A 19,318-nucleotide genomic window follows, 5' to 3' on the forward strand; every position below is an offset into this window, starting at 1 on the left:
AAAAACCAAGGCAATTGGATATTATTTGGCATGGCAAACTCATCAATCAAGTTGAACATCACAAGGTGTGACACAAATTGTCACACCTACCTTAACATGACCATAAAACAGCAATGGTAATTGATAAAAATACCAAATCAACACCGAAATGTCAAGCAAGATGTCTAGTTATAGCATGCAAAATTTCATGAGCATTGGGCAAGAATCAAGCATTTCACAAATGATATGGCAAGGCAATGTCAAGAATGGACATGTATTCAATCTCCTTAGACAAAAATATTTCCAGGCCATGCACAATTTTGGAATTAATAATCAAAAAAGAGTAGACAAAAAGAGAAACACAATGCCAAAAATCTCATCATTTTTTGATCAATTTTCAATTTAATATGAATTTGTAAAGTTAAAGAAAAATTGAAAAATGATTTATGAAGCAAAACATGAAAATATGAAGAAAATGGAGAAAAACACAAGGCAATGGGAAAATGTCCTCATCCGGATTCGAGCCATGTACGCATTTGAATCACAAGCGCGCCAAACCAAAAACGCCATCGTTTTGATCACTCAAACCCTAACGCGCGCCCTGCCTGGACTCAAAAATCCGCAGGTAACTAACATGAACTGGCAGCAAAATCCGCAGGAAGCCTCATGCGTTCCGCAGGTAAATACGTAGGAAAACTGGACATGTGCATGAATCACGAAGAACATGATGAACATCTTCAACCTAATTTCCAGAATTTTTCCAAACGTTCCAGAAGTTAACGAAAAGCATACCATTCGATTTGTCATGGTTCATACATCAAAGATCAATAATCATTTCATGGAAAAACATCATCAAATGCATGGATCGAAGAAAATAAAAAACAACATCCAAACTTGAATCACATGGATCTTTGCGTACAATGCATCATTTTAGCTCATTCAAAGCTCAAATTCATCACCAATCTACGAACTATACAATAGGCACAACAATTTTGAGAATTAAAGAGGTCGAAAATGTAACCTCTTGATGAGCAACACTTGAAATCACGTGTTTCCAGGCTTGGCAATGCTTCAATCTTCTTCCAATGTGCTTCTTGAGATGAATGATGATGAAATGGAGGCTCAAATGCTCTTGAATCTTGCTCAATCTTCACTTGCCATGGAAGCTTCAAACATTGAACATGAACTCGAATGCCATGAATTCCTCTGTTTCCACGTCCAAAGATGATCAATAACGGCTCAGGATGATGAATGAATCAAGGAAAAGTGATTGTGCTTGAAGAAATTTGGAGAAAAAAGTGAGAGAAAATTTTGAGAATTTTTGAAAACCTAGATCTAGAATTGATAATTGTGATGAAACAGTTAGGATTAAGGCTATATAGTCCATGCTAAACATGATTAGGAAAGGATTAGGGCAAATGCTAATGAGATTAGGGGCTTTGTGGTGTGAATGCAAAAAATGGATTTTCTACTTCATGCACCTTCATGCACGTGAACAGTGCACATGCAAGGCTTAAAATGACTTAAAAATGTTCCATGCACATGTTAGAATTGGCTTGGTATGCTCATGTTACACCAAAATGAATTTATGAAATTTTCCCAAAAATCTTCATGAATGAACCAATGCCATGCAAATAAGATTTCATGCCAAATGATTGTATTCTTGGAAAATACATGTTATAAGGAGCAATGTGCAAAAAGAGCCACTCAAATTGGACTTTTGGTTGAGAAGTTATGCCCATTTGAAGTTCAAACCACACTTTGCCATGTTTTGATCACATCTCCTTAACCACACATGAGAAATCCATGATCTTGGACTTTTTGGAAATGGGAGAGAAAGATATTAAACTTTCATGTTGGACAAAATTTCATTTGAAGCTTTCTTGATGATTTAATATTGAGTTGAAAACCTTTCCATTTTTGGCAAATTCAAATTACAGGTCACCTGCTATTTTGGGCAAGTTTTGATCTGACCTCAAATCCTTCAATGTTGATGTTTGAAATGTCAAATGAGACTTGTATGAACATGAATGAGGCATCTCTAACCATCTCCCACCTCCAAATCCACAGTTGAACTGACAGTTGACTTCTGTTGACTTTTTAGGGTTTCAGGTGATTTGCACATTGACTGATGAGCCTTGAGCCTTCAATTCTTGGCCAAATCACTTCAAAATGATCCTTGGGTCACATGAACTCATTGTACCAACCCTAGGGCTTTGATCTCATGGAGAATTCTCTTGTGGCCTTGCACAGTTGAATCTCCTGATGCCAGTCTTGCCTGATGACTTGGTGGACTATGCAATGAACAATGCAATGTTAATGACCTAAAATGAAAATGCATATACAAACGGAAGGTGCAAATTTGAGGTGCTACATAGGGTAGGGACATCGTTTCCAATGAGTAATATGTCATCTACATATAATACCAGGAAAACGATCATGCTCCCACTAACCTTCTTGTAGACACAAGGCTCATCTTCGTTCTTTATGAATCCATATTGTGTTACCATTTCATCAAAATGAAGATTCCAGCTTTTGGAAGCTTGCTTCAATCCATAGATTCATCTTTGTAACTTACATATCTTTTGGGATTCTTCTGGTATGTCAAATCCTTCAGGCTGTGTCATGTACACATCCTCAAGAAGATTCCCATTAAGGAAAGCAGTTTTGACATCCATCTGCCATATTTCATAATCATGATATGCAGCGATAGCAAGTTAAATCCGAACAGATTTAAGCATTGCAACTGGTGAAAAGGTTTCATCATAGTCAACCCCATGAATTTGTTTATATCCTTTTGCAACCAGTCTTGCCTTATAGGTATGTACCTTACCATCCATGTCAGTCTTCTTTTTGAAGACCCACTTGTATCCTATAGGGTTAACTCCTACAAGAGGCTCTACCAAGGTCCAAACTTGGTTTGTGTACATGGAATCCATTTCAGATTTCATGGCTTCTAGCCACTTCTCAGACTCGGGACCAGTTATGGCCTCTTGGTAGGTCGCAGGCTCATCTTGATCCATGAGTAATACATCACCTTGATCAGTTATGAGATATCCATATCTCTCAGGTATGTGACGTATCCTGCTTGACCTACGCTGGTCTTGTTCTACTTGAGCAGGTTTCTCTTCCACAACTACTTATGTTTCCTGCTCTATGTCCTCCATAGGTGTATCGATGCTTTGTGATTCTTGAATTTCTTCAAGCTCTACTTTCCTCCCACTGATTCCTTTGGAAATAAAAATCCTTTTTTAGGAAAACTCCAGTTCGAGTGACAAACACTTTGCCCTCAGAAGGATTGTAGAAGTAATACCCTCTTGTTTCTTTAGGATACACCACAAATAAGCATTTATCAGATTTGGGCTCAAGCTTAGTTGAAATTTGTCGTTTCACATAAACTTCGCAACCCCAAATCTTCATGTAAGACATATGTGGTTTCTTACCACTCCATATCTCATATGGTGTCTTCTCAACCTTTTTGGATGGAACACGGTTAAGTGTGTAAGCTGATGTCAATAGTGCATGTCCCCAAAAGGAGTTTGGAAGATCGGCGTGACTCATCATGGATCGGACCATGTCTAACAGGGTTCGATTTCTTCTCTCACACACACCATTCCATTGGGGTGTTCTAGGAGGAGTAAGTTGGGATAGGATCCCACACTCTTTCAGATGTTCATCAAACTCTAGGCTTAAATACTCACCACCTCGATCTGATCGAAGAGTTTTAATATTCTTACCTAGTTGGTTTTGTACTTCATTCTTGAATTCCTTGAACTTTTCAAAGGACTCTTATTTGTGTTTCATTAAATACACATAACCATATCTACTGAAATCATCAGTAAATGTGATGAAGTACTGAAAACCTCCTCTGGCTGGTATGTTCAGTGGTCCACATACATCAGTATGTATGAGGGCCAAAAGATCATTAGCTCTTTCACCTTTTCCTGTGAATGGAGACTTTGTCATCTTTCCAATTAAACAAGATCTGCATGTCTCATATGATTCATAATCAAAAGAGTCCAAGAGTCCATCTTTATGGAGTTTGGAAATGCGTTTCTCATTTATGTGGCCTAATTGACAATGCCAAATGTAAGTTGGATTTAACTCATTAGGTTTCATCCTTTTAGTATTAATGTTATTGTAGCGGGGTATTCGTTACCATTAGAGATATTGACTAAATCCAAGGTAAATCATACAAGTCGAGTCGCCACCGCACTTCTATTTATCCAAAGGAATTGTTAGAAAGTGAACAAAAACCTAAAAGTTTTATCAAATCAAAAACTAGTAAAAGAGAATCAGAGATCTGGGTAAGGGGGTTGGTTATGCAATGGGAAGGTGTTAGGCACCCAAAACATCCTAGGTACTCCTAGGGAGCCCTTTTCATACTTGTGGTAAGGTTGTTGTTTTGTGAATATTTGTTTGTGCAAACATGATTGAAGAGATGAGAAGAGAATATACAAGTTATTTACATTTTGTGTTTGGATGGATAAACCCATTTCCTACGTACCATCTTAAAAAAAGATCAGGATCAAAACCTCGTAGTTCGGGGTAAAAATCTCAAAACAAGTTGGTGAATTGATTAGTCCAAAAGCCTTAAGGTCTTTTGTTATCAAAGGGAGAAAACTCAACCTAAAACCACAAATCCACCATGTGAGGATAGCTTCAACATGCTAGTGAGGGGTTAACCCTATAATAAGCATGGAAGACTCATTGTCCATCACTAAGGACATAGGTAAGTATTACATCTACCACAAAGATAACTCAAACCTAATAGCTAAAGGTTATGAAAATTTTGATTAAGGAAGTGGCCATTGAAACCACAAAAGTATTTGAATGGGTTATATTTACCAATGAAAAATGTGTACAAAATATGGTCAAAGTTGACTTAAAGATTCAATTCAAAATGAGTATTAAGAAAAGAAAGTTTGAAAATCAAAAGCATAAGGCTTAGGTTTCTAATGTTTGAAAACAAGTGTTAGATGTTTGCACAAAAGTTTTGGCTTGGGTTAGAGTGGAGAGAAGAAGAAGAAGGGCTAAGGTCCTAAGTAATGCAAAAAGGTGAAGGATAAGAACCAAAACCACAATGGAGTTCCTCTCTTGAGACCATATTGATGATCCAAGTAGCTCTCATCCTTTGGAATAAGCAATCACACAAAGCATAAACTCAAGCAATCAACAGTCAAATGAACTCTTGGAAAGACTCCTCAATGTATCTTGGATCTCTCTCTCTTAGAAGCTCATGGTAATGGTTCCTCAAGCTTGAATCAAGATGGAATCCCTAGCACAAGAACACCCACATCAAAAGGTTCTATTTACAAATCAAAGAATGGACAAGAGGGAGTTTAGAATATGGTCCTTTCAATGTTCATCTTCAAGATTAAGCATTCTAAAGGCCCCAATGCCTAGTTGCTCTTTGAATCCAAATTTGCATAGGGAAAGTCCTAAGATCTAACTCCATTTTTTCCAATTCTTTGCATTTGGCTCACACCAATCAAAACAAAACACAAGCACAACAGTATATACACAATTATGTGCTCAAGTGAGCAAAAGGCAAATGGCATTAACATAAACATGTGCTCAAGTGAGCAAAGGAAAAAGCAAATGAATAATATGTACAAGAATAGTAAAGTGCAAAAAATAAATGTTAATTGTTAATGGTTAGTGTTAGTAGTTAGTGTGCCATAAGGCAAATTTAGCGCTATGTTAAGCAATCGTAATTGGACTTATGTAGAAGTCATAACTATCTGAGGCCGGTCAATAATAATGTAGGCAACAACACAAGTTAGAAGTCTTGATTAGTGAACCAAGTTCCAACAACTTGCCATGCCAAAAAGAAGAAGAGAATTGATCTTGTATTGGTTTAAGTCCTTTGCATAATTTAGGAAACAACTTATCCTTAATGCAAAGCCATTCATTTGATCAATTGATCAAGATGAATTAGATTTGAATCAAGGAAGATTAAGCCTCCCTAATCAATGCTAACTTATCAACCTTCAACTCATTGATCAAAAAAGAAAAAGAAGAAGAAGAAGAAAGAGATGAATAATGGAAAAGGAAAATGGAAAGAATAAAGTGCATAAGGTGAAATCAAATGTACCAATCCATATGTGTTGACCAAATGACATTGAAAGTCAAAGTCAAACAATGAGAAATCAGAAATGAGATGAAGATTGGAGGTCACACAATAAGCAAAATATTTTTGTCATTTTTAATATTAAAATAAACTTGAATTAAAAATAAAAGAAAGGTCAAACTTCAAAATCACTTCAAATCAACCTTGAGAGGTCCAAGTGATTTATCCCAAGTTCAACAAGGTCAAACAAAGTTTGACAAAAAAAAAACAGCATTTTTAAAAGTCAGAAACTATTTTCAATCAATTAAAAATGAATAAAAATAACCTAATTGAACTAAAATCTCAAATAAATCTCAAATCAATTAAAAAATTGATGAGAATATTTTTCATAGATTCATCATCATTCAAATAGGTTAGGAAAATATTTTTGTATTTTTTGAATATCAAAAACTATTTAAAATGAATTAAAAATAACCAGAAAAGAGAAAATTCACAAAAAAATATCAAATGACAAAATAAAAAATATTAAAAATCAAAATTAGAAACTAGAAATTATTTGGGGAAGAATGCATTTGATCCCATAATTTTTGGATTTAAAATGAAGAAGATATGAATTTTTGAAAATAATGGAAATAAAAGAAATAAAATCAGAAAATAAGAAATTCAAAAAAACAAGGAGCGTTAGATCTGAGCTCATTAATTGAGCTGGCAGATCATACGCTCTAGAAGCGCGCTTCCACCATAGGTCCAAGTCAATGCGCTACACATGGCATTATTAAAAGTCAAAAGATCCAAGGGCTGGGATATAAACTGGAGATCAAATCCAATGGTGCACAACACATCTGGCAAAGGGACGGCCACCGGAGCCACCTTCTTCTCCGGTGAGCATGAAGATTCTGGTGACATTTGCAGGTTTCAAAAACTTAACCAAAATACACGATCCATACATCGTTGGAAAGCTGGGATGATGTACATCATCCCTGTACCAATCAATTCCACTCTAAATCTCTATATTGAGAGAAATCAGAGATGGAAATTCTGTGATATTCAAGTGAACTTCATGGATTTCAATAATTGAGCATACAAAACAATTGCCTCTATGAAGAGGACTTCAGCCAACACAAAATCCAAGCAAATAGATCAATAATTGGTGAGATTCGAAGAAAAAACCAGTTGAAGAACAACCTTGAATTCTGGAGATTTGAGCTTGCTTCCTTGCTTCCTTTTGCCAAACAGAAGATCAATGGAGTATGAGAGAGAGGTCTAGGAGCTTTAGATCCAAAGATTCAACCAGATGTAGTTGAATTTTAGATCTGGAAAAAAATGAAGAAAAGTGAAATAGCTCCTTTGGTGAGAGGTTAGGTTTATCAGTTCAGCAACATTTCAGGTTGATTCATGGATGAAATTTGAATGGAATGGAGCTCTTATTTATAGATGGAAAGGCAAGGCAAGTGTGATTCAATCCGTGTGCATGGAATTGGATATTCATTGCATGGGCTTGCATGATCATGCAAAAGGCCCAAATTCAATGCCAAATGCAATCTGAAATGAATATGAGATGATTTGGACGCGTAGTTTGGAGTGAAATGGCTTGTGCATGGAGTTTTTATATGTTATGCATAATTGAACCAAAAACTTCCCCTTTTTGAAAATGCCATTTGCCAAATCCAAACATGAGCATGTGAGTAATGGTTGGAAAGGTTTTGATGTAAGGAACAATTATTACGTTGGGCAAAAATCCATTTGAAGTGTGGAAATTGGTGAAATTTGAGTTTAAAGTGCAAGGTGCAAAACATGTGAAGGCAAAGTTTCCAAATTTGGCCAATGTTCAAGCCCCTCTGTTTGGATGATTCAAGCCTCGAATGAAAAAACCTCCAACATAAAAGTTGTATATCTCTTTAATAAAATAAAAATGGAATTAAACTTTGCATCATTTGGATTTTTGATGAAAGAGTTATGGGCACTTGAAGTTGGACTTTTTTGCCTTTCAATGTATTTGGTCCAAAAGGACCTATAATGTCTTGCATTATCACATGTATTTCCTTTGAGATTTGGAAATTGTGTTCAACATAACATTTTAGGTAGACATCTTAAGCTTTCCAATGCATTTGATCCCACCTCAAAATCATAAAAAATGAATGAGTTATGTTCTTGGGAAGTTGACCCAAAATTAGGGTTTCAGTCAAAATGACCTATAATGTCTTGGAATGGGAGATGACCTTCCAAGCTTCAAATCAATTTTTGATGAACATGAAAATTGTTCATATTGTCCTTAAGAACATTTTTTCTTTTGGGATCATCTCCATTTTACCAACACATAAAAAGTTAGGTCTCAGTGCATTTCAAAATAGTCAGATGAATTTGACTTTTCAACTTCTCAAGTCCATGACTCATATCTTGATGAATTGATGATTGAGGACACTCAAATAAGTTCAAATATGCATGAAATGATGAATTTAAGAACTTCCCTTGATTGCATCTGATCATGGGTTGAGGTTGCTTCAAGAGCAAGGCATTGTGGTGCACAAATGAATTAGGGTTTCCTTGGGGAACAAACCTCAAACCCTTTGACTTGCTTTAATCAAAATGATGAATTGAGATGCTAGGGGGCATATTTGATGGATGAGAGCTTTGGGAACCATTACCATGCTTGCTATCATCTTCACTTGGCCATATCTTTGTACCAATGATCTCCTTGAAGCTTTTGACCTTGTGATTGCTCAAGCTACAAACAAAAGATGTTAGTGACATATTTTTGTGCTTTTGGTTAGTGAACAAAATAAGACAAGAAATGATATACAAATAAAGCATGCTTGGTGATCTCAAACCACTCACAAGAGGTCCTACCCAAAGGTAAAGGGAACCAAGATGCTTATGATCCTTGAGGCAATGCAAATGCAATGTTATGATGCCATGAGGGATCTTAGGGACAAAATTAGGGTCTTACAGTTATAAATAGGCATTTCAAGATCAAGGACATATAGTCCATTGTTCATTTGTGCAGTAGCATAGAATATATCATTCAAATAAATTGAGCAACAATTGTTCTTTATTATAAATGAAAAACCAAACTTGTCCAAACAAGAAAAGAAAATAATATTCCTGCTAATTGCAGGTACATAATAACAGTTCTCTAACTGAATTATCAAACCACTAGTTAAAGTCAATACATAAGTTCCTACGGCTAAAGCAGCAACCTTTGCTCCATTGCCAACTCGTAGGTCGACTTCACCTTTTGCCAAATCTCTACTCCTTTTTAGTCCCTGCACATTGGTACAAATGTGAGAACCGCATCAAGTATCTAATACCCATGATGTAGAAGTAGATAAATTAATTTCAATAACAAAAATACCTGAAGTTGAAATCTCTACTCCATTCTTCTTATCTTCCAGGTACTTTGGGCAGTTTCTCTTCCAGTGTCCGGTCTTACCGCAATGGAAGCAGGTGCCTTCTTTTTCTATGCCTCCACTAGGCTTCAAAGCAGCAACAATGGGTTTGGGTTTGGCAACATCCTTGCCTTTCCCTTTATCACCCTGCTTGGTGGGCCTTTTGTTGTGTCTCTTTCCATTTCCGATCATCAGAATGGACTTCCCTTTTGACTTCAGATTCTGCTCAGCAGTTCTTAACATGGCTAGCAGTTCAGGAAGAGATTTCTCCATATCATTCATATTGAAATTTAGGACAAATTGATTGAATCTATCTAGCAACGATTGCAAGATCAAATCAGTCGCAAGTTCCTTTCCGAGGGGAAAACCCAACCTCTCAAGGTTTTCCACATGCCCAATCATCTTGAGCACATGGGGACCTAGAGGGGCTCCTTCAGCTAACTTGCCTTGAAAAAGGGCTTTTGAAACTCCAAACTTTCATGCCTTGCTTTCTCTTGATAGAGCATCTTCAGGTGTTCGATCATATCGAACGTTGCCATGTTCTCATGTTGCTTTTGCAACTCTGAGTTCATGGTAGCTAGCATGAGACAAGCAGTTTCATTGGCATCATCGACATGCTTCTTATAAGCATCTCTTTCTGCCTTAGGTGCAGAACTAGGAGGTTCCTCTTCAGGAACAGGTTTCTCCAAGACATACAGCTTTTTATCATGTTTGAGGACAATCCTCAGATTTCGGTGCCAATCCATAAAATTTGTCCCAGACAATTTTTCCTTGTCAAGGATTGATCGCAAAATGTTGTTAGAGGTGTTTGTTGTCATGGTAATCTACATGAAAATAATGAAAATATAAGTATCAATAACATATTTAATTAGGCTTTTAATTAAATATGCTCCCACTATTTTACTCCAAACAAATGACCCTCACCATTTGATTCGGAAAATCCCGTTGGAAGATTTTCTAGTGGGTCGAGATCCATATTTCACTTTGTTTTAAGTCCGCGTAGGTGGATTACACAAAACTAGGTTATTTAGGTAGGAACTCCTTCCAATTGTATCTAATACAACTCTCGAATATTTTAGTTGGGTGAATAACTCCTTATTCCAATCCATCACATGGATCAATTCCAACTCTTGCTTCTAAACATATATAATCTTATTATAATTTGTTTAGTTAAGTTTAACCCATTGTTTGAACAATTGGATATTACAATTATCCCATCACACCTTACTACTATAGAACATGCACATCGCGTAGGCGAAACCTACATTATCCGATACTAGTCTTGATGAGTGCTAAAACTTGGAAAGCATAAACTTAATATTTAATTTGAGGGAATTTGCAATTATTCTGATCTCACCGGCTTATTTATCATATAAATCATCTCTCACATGCATCAACATACATCAACATACATACATAACAAAACAGTTATGGCCCCTAGTGCAAAATTGTTCTCCCAAGCCAATGAGAGAACCTAAGTTAACCTAATAACGATCTAAGCTTCTCCAAGCAATATCTTCAAGGTTGTCCTCCTTTGATATTGAATTCTTCTCTTTCTTCATAACATTACATTACATGAAAGAAACTCGTTTTACATATGAGGGAGTGAGATGAGAAAAGAAGTTACATTAAGAGATTAAAAGAGAGGCACGACACGCAGGTCGTATTTTAAAACCCAAAACAAAATAAAGGAAAACTAAGGCCATGACCGATCACCACAAGACAATAATAACAAACACGTTATTATTATTAATTTTAATTCTTTTAATTAATTAAAACCAAATTAAATTTTGGCGACCGATCACACTACGCAGAGTTAGTCGGGGGTCCGCTGCCCGATCAGCGGGAACGGGTGTTCCGCTGCCCGGTCAGCGGAATAATTCATTTAAAACCGATGTCGTTTTTTGCATCAACACTTGATACTTTAAAGCACAACTCTTGCGCAGTCACAACCTTAATCGCATAACTTTTTGACAACACAACCCTTGTGCCGTCATTAACCCTAATGCATAACTCTTTGACAACACAACCCTTGTGCCGTCATTAACCTTAATGCATAACTCTTTGACAACACAACCCTTGTGCCGTCATTAACCCTAATGCACCAATTTCAGACCATAAAACACATCTTGATTGTTGATTCAGTATGATTGATCAATACGTCATTGCTTCACCATACTAATGTCACATCAAGAAGCAAATGACCATTGATCGCTCAAAGGAAAACAACCATTAAGTGTTTGAATGAACGAAACAGAAACAGTATATCATATATACCGTATTTTGCATCAGGATTACTTATATCATATATATAACTTGGATTATCCACTACCTTTTATTGAGATAAACTAAGGATAAAAAACCCAAAACAACAAAGTGTCCACAAAGGGACAACAAGAAGAATTATCCATTACCATGCTTAACTGGTAAATGAAGGATAGTCAAACAAAAGAAATATCCACTAACATGCTTAACTGGTAAATGAAGGATATTCAAACAAAAGAAATATCCACTACCATGGTTATCTGGTAAATGAAGGATATTCAATCAGCAAAAGTGAATTGGAACAATGTAACACCCCTTTTTCTACCCCAAATTATTTAGCATATAATCAGAGTAAATAAGCACGCATATAAAGAAAAGGGCGTCACATCGACGTTTTCGAAACTTAAAACTTTCAAAAACCAACAATACATCTGGTCATTCAAAATAACACATTTCACTCATCATGAATATTCAAGCAATATGCGTTCGCAGCGGAAAATAAAGAATACTCATGTAATTCATAATATGATCCATGTCCCATACCATGATCATCTCTCAATAATCACTTCAAATAAAATAAAACAATTAATGACATAAAGCATATCAAAATAAGCTACGAGTTCCATACCACTAATCTACCCAGTGTTACATGACCAGAGCATTGACTCAGTACCTAATTGCAAACTAAATACGGAAACTCTCCAGCTATTCTTGAGCGAGCTACCGTCCACCTACTCCAGCAATACTACTCTGTAGTATCTGCACGATACCCATGTAAAGGTAACATTCAAACAGAAAGGGTGAGAATTCCAAAATCATTATGAAATAGCATAATAAGGCACAATGAATTAAAACACAATTAAAGAATTCATCACACTTTGTATTATTATATCAATGATATTAACAGACAATCATTCCACATATTTCAAATATACGTCACACTCACACCAATACATGCATTCAATGATCACATAACTATAGACAACTCTATGCAAGACAATGTGACTCCATGCATGTGGTACCTCAATGTGAACTCAAAGTTTCACCGCTTTCCGATTCAATATCTAGAATCCAAGCCACGCTTCCGATCCGGACAAGACCAAAGCCCTACGTCTGTTTCCAATGAAGGATCACCGCTTAAAACTACGCCTAATCCCCATTAAGGATTAACGTCTGCTATGTTTGTTTCCAATGAAGGATCATCGCTTAAATACTACGCCTAATCCCAATTAAGGATTAACGTCTGCTACGTCTGTTTCCAATGAAGGATCACCGCTTAACCACTTCCACCATGAAGTCAACCATGCTATGAATGAATGCACACATACCAACACATATGCAATTAAGACCATCTATATACCGTCTTAACATCCCACATATCACCATGACTCACAATTGGTACATATACACATCCATAACAACACATCAATTACGATTACATATACACATCCATAACCATAAATCATTCACAATTCAATAATGGTATACATACACATTCATACAATATATTATTCACCAATATAGGCCAATCATTCCAAAACACACACAACATTTAAATATCAATTTTTCACTTTTCAAACAGTGTTAACCGGTTAACGCCCTGGGTTAATCGGTTAACGCAAAACAGAATGCGCTTCTTGGCAATTTTTAACAGTGTTAACCAGTTAACGCCCTGGGTTAACTGGTTAACGCAAGACAAGATGCAATTTTTCAATATTATAACAGTGTTAACCGGTTAACGCCCTGGGTTAACCGGTTAACGCAAAACAGAATGTTGTTACTGCGCTAACACGAAACAGAATGCAGATTTCCCCGCATTTTTCATCGTTGGAGGACTTCCGGACCTCCGATTTCGATTCCGTAAAAAAGAGCCACACGTTCAGAAAATTATGACTCATCCAAATATATGTTCATTCACAATTTTTGCATAATTTAATCATCACAATTCAAGAGTATTTATCAAAACCTAATAATTCCAAACCATGCCAATTAAGGATTTCAACCTAAAACATGTTCCTACCCAATGACCCAATCATACTAACCCACAATGATAAGGATTTCCCCCCTTACCTTGTCAATTGGATGGAAACCTTGACTTCTCTCGCTTTTCCTCTCCTCTTTCTCTATTGCCTTCAGTGCTCAAGTGAATTCTAATTCTCACTTCCTTCACTCTTACTATTTATAATAGTATTCTAGTTGGGCTTAAATCATCTAATTTAATCACTAGGCCCAATAATACCTAATATTTAAATACCTCTATTTAAATTCAAATAATTAACCACTCACTATGCACACTAGGTTAATTAATAATTATTTAATTATATCTCACATCACTAAATAATTAATTCCCACACTAATTAAGTTAATTAATCCATTATTATACTACCTCACAACCGCTTAATTACTTAACACTCCAAATAATTAAATATAATATAATAAAAATAATATAATAATTAATTCCTAAAAATTGGGCCGTTACAACTCTCCCCCACTTAAAAGATTTTCGTCCTCGAAAATTCCTCAGACGAACAACTCTTGATACGATTCCTTCATCTTATCCTCGAGTTCCCAGCCTGCCAATGGAAAATAAAACAAGCACCGACAGTGTTCTCACACACATGTCACATACTAGGGAACAAACATAACTAAACAACCTGGCCGGACGAACCGACCTGCTACTAATGTAACACATTAGTGACTATTGACCAACTGGTCGCCCAGGCTCTGATACCACTAATGTAACACCCCTTTTTCTACCCCAAATTATTTAGCATATAATCAGAGTAAATAAGCACGTATATAAAGAAAAGGGCGTCACATCGACGTTTTCGAAACTTAAAACTTTCAAAAACCAACAATACATCTGGTCATTCAAAATAACACATTTCACTCATCATGAATATTCAAGCAATATGCGTTCGCAGCGGAAAATAAAGAATACTCATGTAATTCATAATATGATCCATGTCCCATACCATGATCATCTCTCAATAATCACTTCAAATAAAATAAAACAATTAATGACATAAAGCATATCAAAATAAGCTACGAGTTCAATACCACTAATCTACCCAGTGTTACATGACCAGAGCATTGACTCAGTACCTAATTGCAAACTAAATATGGAAACTCTCCAGCTATTCTTGAGCGAGCTACCGTCCACCTAGTCCAGCAATACTACTCTGTAGTATCTGCACGATACCCATGTAAAGGTAACATTCAAACAGAAAGGGTGAGAATTCCAAAATCATTATGAAATAGCATAATAAGGCACAATGAATTAAAACACAATTAAAGAATTCATCACACTTTGTATTATTATATCAATGATATTAACAGACAATCATTCCACATATTTCAAATATACGTCACACTCACACCCATACATGCATTCAATGATCACATAACTATAGACGACTCTATGCAAGACAATGTGACTCCATGCATGTGGGACCTCAATGTGAACTCAAAGTTTCACCGCTTTCCGATTCAATATCTAGAATCCAAGCCACGCTTCCGATCCGGACAAGACCAAAGCCCTACGTCTGTTTCCAATGAAGGATCACCGCTTAAAACTACGCCTAATCCCCATTAAGGATTAACGTCTGCTATGTCTGTTTCCAATGAAAGATCATCGCTTAAATACTACGCCTAATCCCAATTAAGGATTAACGTCTGCTACGTCTGTTTCCAATGAAGGATCACCGCTTAACCACTTCCACCATGAAGTCAACCATGCTATGAATGAATGCACACATACCAACACATATGCAATTAAGACCATCTATATACCGTCTTAACATCCCACATATCACCATGACTCACAATTGGTACATATACACATCCATAACAACACCTCAATTACGATTACATATACACATCCATAACCATAAATCATTCACAATTCAATAATGGTATACATACACATTCATACAATATATTATTCACCAATATAGGCCAATCATCAAATATGTACACATAGATTTCATTCCAAAACACACACAACATTTAAATATCAATTTTTCACTTTTCAAACAGTGTTAACCGGTTAACGCCCTGGGTTAATCGGTTAACGCAAAACAGAATGCGCTTCTTGGCAATTTTTAACAGTGTTAACCGGTTAACGCCCTGGGTTAACCGGTTAACGCAAGACAGAATGCAATTTTTCATTATTATAACAGTGTTAATCGGTTAACGCCCTGGGTTAACCGGTTAACGCAAAACAGAATGCTGTTCCTGCGCTAACACGAAACAGAATGCAGATTTCCCCGTATTTTTCATCGTTGGAGGACTTCCGGACCTCCGATTTCGATTCCGTAAAAAAGCTACACGTTCAGAAAATTATGACTCATCCAAATATATATTCATTCACAATTTTTGCATAATTTAATCATCACAATAAAAGAGTATTTATCAAAACCTAATAATTCCAAACCATGCCAATTAAGGATTTCAACCTAAAACATGTTCCTACCTAATGACCCAATCATACTAACCCACAATGATAAGGATTTCCCCCCTTACCTTGTCAATTTGATGGAAACCTTGACTTCTCTCGCTTTTCCTCTCCTTTTTCTCTATTGCCTTCAGTGCTCAAGTGAATTCTAATTCTCACTTCCTTCACTCTTACTATTTATAATAGTATTCTAGTTGGGCTTAAATCATCTAATTTAATCACTAGGCCCAATAATACCTAATATTTAAATACATCTATTTAAATTCAAATAATTAACCACTCACTATGCACACTAGGTTAATTAATAATTATTTAATTATATATCATATCACTAAATAATTAATTCCCACACTAATTAAGTTAATTAATCCATTATTATACTACCTCACAACCGCTTAATTACTTAACATCCAAATAATTAAATATAATATAATAAAAATAATATAATAATTAATTCCTAAAAATTGGGCTGTTACAAACAACGCCAAAACACTTAAAACATCTACTAGGGAAAGGCGTAAATCATAATGATCCTGAAATACCCATATGTTCAAAACGAAGTTCGATTTCATAAGGAGATACGAATCCAGACTCAACTGGGGAAGTCAAACTTCAACACAGGAGTAAAAGAGATATATTATCTACTACTTGTTATTCGGTAGCTTAAAACGGAAGATAATACACTCTGACAGATGAGCATAAGTTACCAGTTACTAGACAACATATATCGTTGAGGAAAAGGAGGAAGAATCACCAACTACCAGTTACTGGGCAGCTTATCAAAGGTAATCGACCACATGAAAGAGTTATATTACCATTTACTGGGCAATATACTCAAAAGGGAGGAATATCCATTACTGGTTACTGGGTAAGGATAGCCTACTAGGAAAGTGAAATGGTCAAAAATGACTTTTTAAGATGTATTTTGGTCAATCCAAACCATTCTCTTGTGGACCTAAGTTACCATCGATGATCAAGTGCAACATTAACATATATGAGATGCTCTTATATTCATAGACACATTGAATTGATACTATGAGCATGTTAAAGAATGAATTCACTTTACGATATGATGACACCATCTAAAGTGAAGGAGAATGGCGATCCAAAACGCAGTGGAATTTAAAATTTCTCCTTTAATGATCCTTACGAATGGGCATGATCAGTGATAGAATCGTTACCTCTTGTGGCGATCACGAACGTTGAACGATGACAACGCCTCTACTCAGTCCACACGAACGAATTCCTTCAATCTCAGTGCTAGCTGCTACGAGTGAAGGTTTTGAGTGAGAGAGAGAGAGAGAGAGAGAGAGAGAGAGAGAGAGAGAGAGAGAGAGAAACGAAATTGCAAGTGTGACAATGCTTCTACACAAGGGTTCTATTTATAGAACCACTTGTGTGGGCTGCAAGCTAAAAAGCCCACTCAAGTGTATACGGCCCATATCTTATAATATGCCAATATCACTTAAGCGCGTGGTACCTTACCATATTTCGTATTCTACTTAAGTACACCGTACCTTACGATGTTCTATAATTCACTTAAGGGCACCGTACATTACAGTATTCCTTAATTACTCTATCTCTCATCAATCCTTCCTTTGTGTGTGACCCTATAGGTTTTCGCGGCATTGGCAATTATATTAAATCACGTATTTAACATAATAAACAGTGAGTGGTATCTAGCAACACATCGCTGCTACCCAAGACACAAAAATGTCATCTGATCTGACAAATCCTTCTGTGATAATAATTATGTGTATAATTACCCTTTTGCCCTTATGTCTATATTGAACACAAGGCATAGACCGTGTCATCCTTGTCCAGTTCAATATTGGGCCCATAGACATTTATCCTGTTACGCAGGATGGGCAAATTCCATCTAGGTCACTCATGTCCCTTAGCATGCTTCGTGGAGTACCCATCAACTGTCTTTATGGTCATCCAATTATGGACAACGTTTGATCAACAATAAGGCACTCGACTCTACATCTAGGGTCCATAGTGGTTTCAGGTTGAAGGGCGGTATACATCATTATCACCATGAGAATAACTTATGACACTTTGCATAACATTCTATATAGTATTCTCATAGCGGGTCAATCCAGTATAAATATTACTCTTAATATTCATACCTATGTTTAAGACTTGATAACTCTTTATCCATGATCCATGAGATATGATCATCAGTCTATAAACATAATAGTCTTCATGCTTTAATGTTATCCCACTTCACAATAAAGCTTGACTACGGATACTTTAAGAATAGTGTCCTTATGTTTAATGTGATCTCATGATTAAGTCATACTTGATACATTAAACGGACTAGCTATTCTAGGGACTTTATTAAACAAACATAATAAAGAAAAAGCCTTTTATTATTAATAAATAATTCGATACAAGTACCAAAAGTATTGGCCTCTAGGGCTTACACCAACACAAAGTACATAGTATGAGCTACTAACAGGTTTGACATCATTAAAACAAAGACTAAAAACCTTTTTCCCTCACAGAACATGCCGAAAGAGCTATGGGGAGAAGTGGTATCCACAGTTGCCTATTTGTTGAATAGGTGCCCTACAAAGAAGCTGGAAATATAACACTAAAGGAATCATGGTCGGGTTTCAAGTCAAATCTTAACCATTTGAGAGTCTTTGGTTTCGTTGCATACCAACATGTTCCGGGTCAACTTAGAAAGAAGTTGGATGACAAGGGAGAGTTGACTATACTTGTTAGATATCACTCTACAACTGGTTACAAACGGTTTGATTCTGTAAACAGGAGGATCGTGATCAGTTGGGACGTCATAATCGATGAAATAAAGTAGTTGTAGCAGGGCGTAACCGGCTACCAGCAGACTGTAACTGGTTACATGTAGGCTGTAACTGGTTACTAGAACAATGTAACCGGTTACATGTTCGAAAATCCAGATTCTGAGGAAGGTGGAAGGCAAGAACAACATGCCATCAAATCCTGAAATGAAGGAAATGTGACAAGGTAAACAAGGCAAAGGAGTTTGCCTCAATGATTCGAATATTGTGAGCTGTTTCGTGACAATGAAGTCAATGATGATGGTGATTTCATCCATTTTGCACTTATGGCCGAATTTGAACCCATTGATACGGAAGATGCCTTAAGTGATCCAAAATGGATTTGTGCTAT

The sequence above is a fragment of the Lathyrus oleraceus genome, chromosome 7, assembly GCF_024323335.1.
Source record: "Lathyrus oleraceus cultivar Zhongwan6 chromosome 7, CAAS_Psat_ZW6_1.0, whole genome shotgun sequence".
Lineage (NCBI taxonomy): Eukaryota > Viridiplantae > Streptophyta > Magnoliopsida > Fabales > Fabaceae > Lathyrus > Lathyrus oleraceus.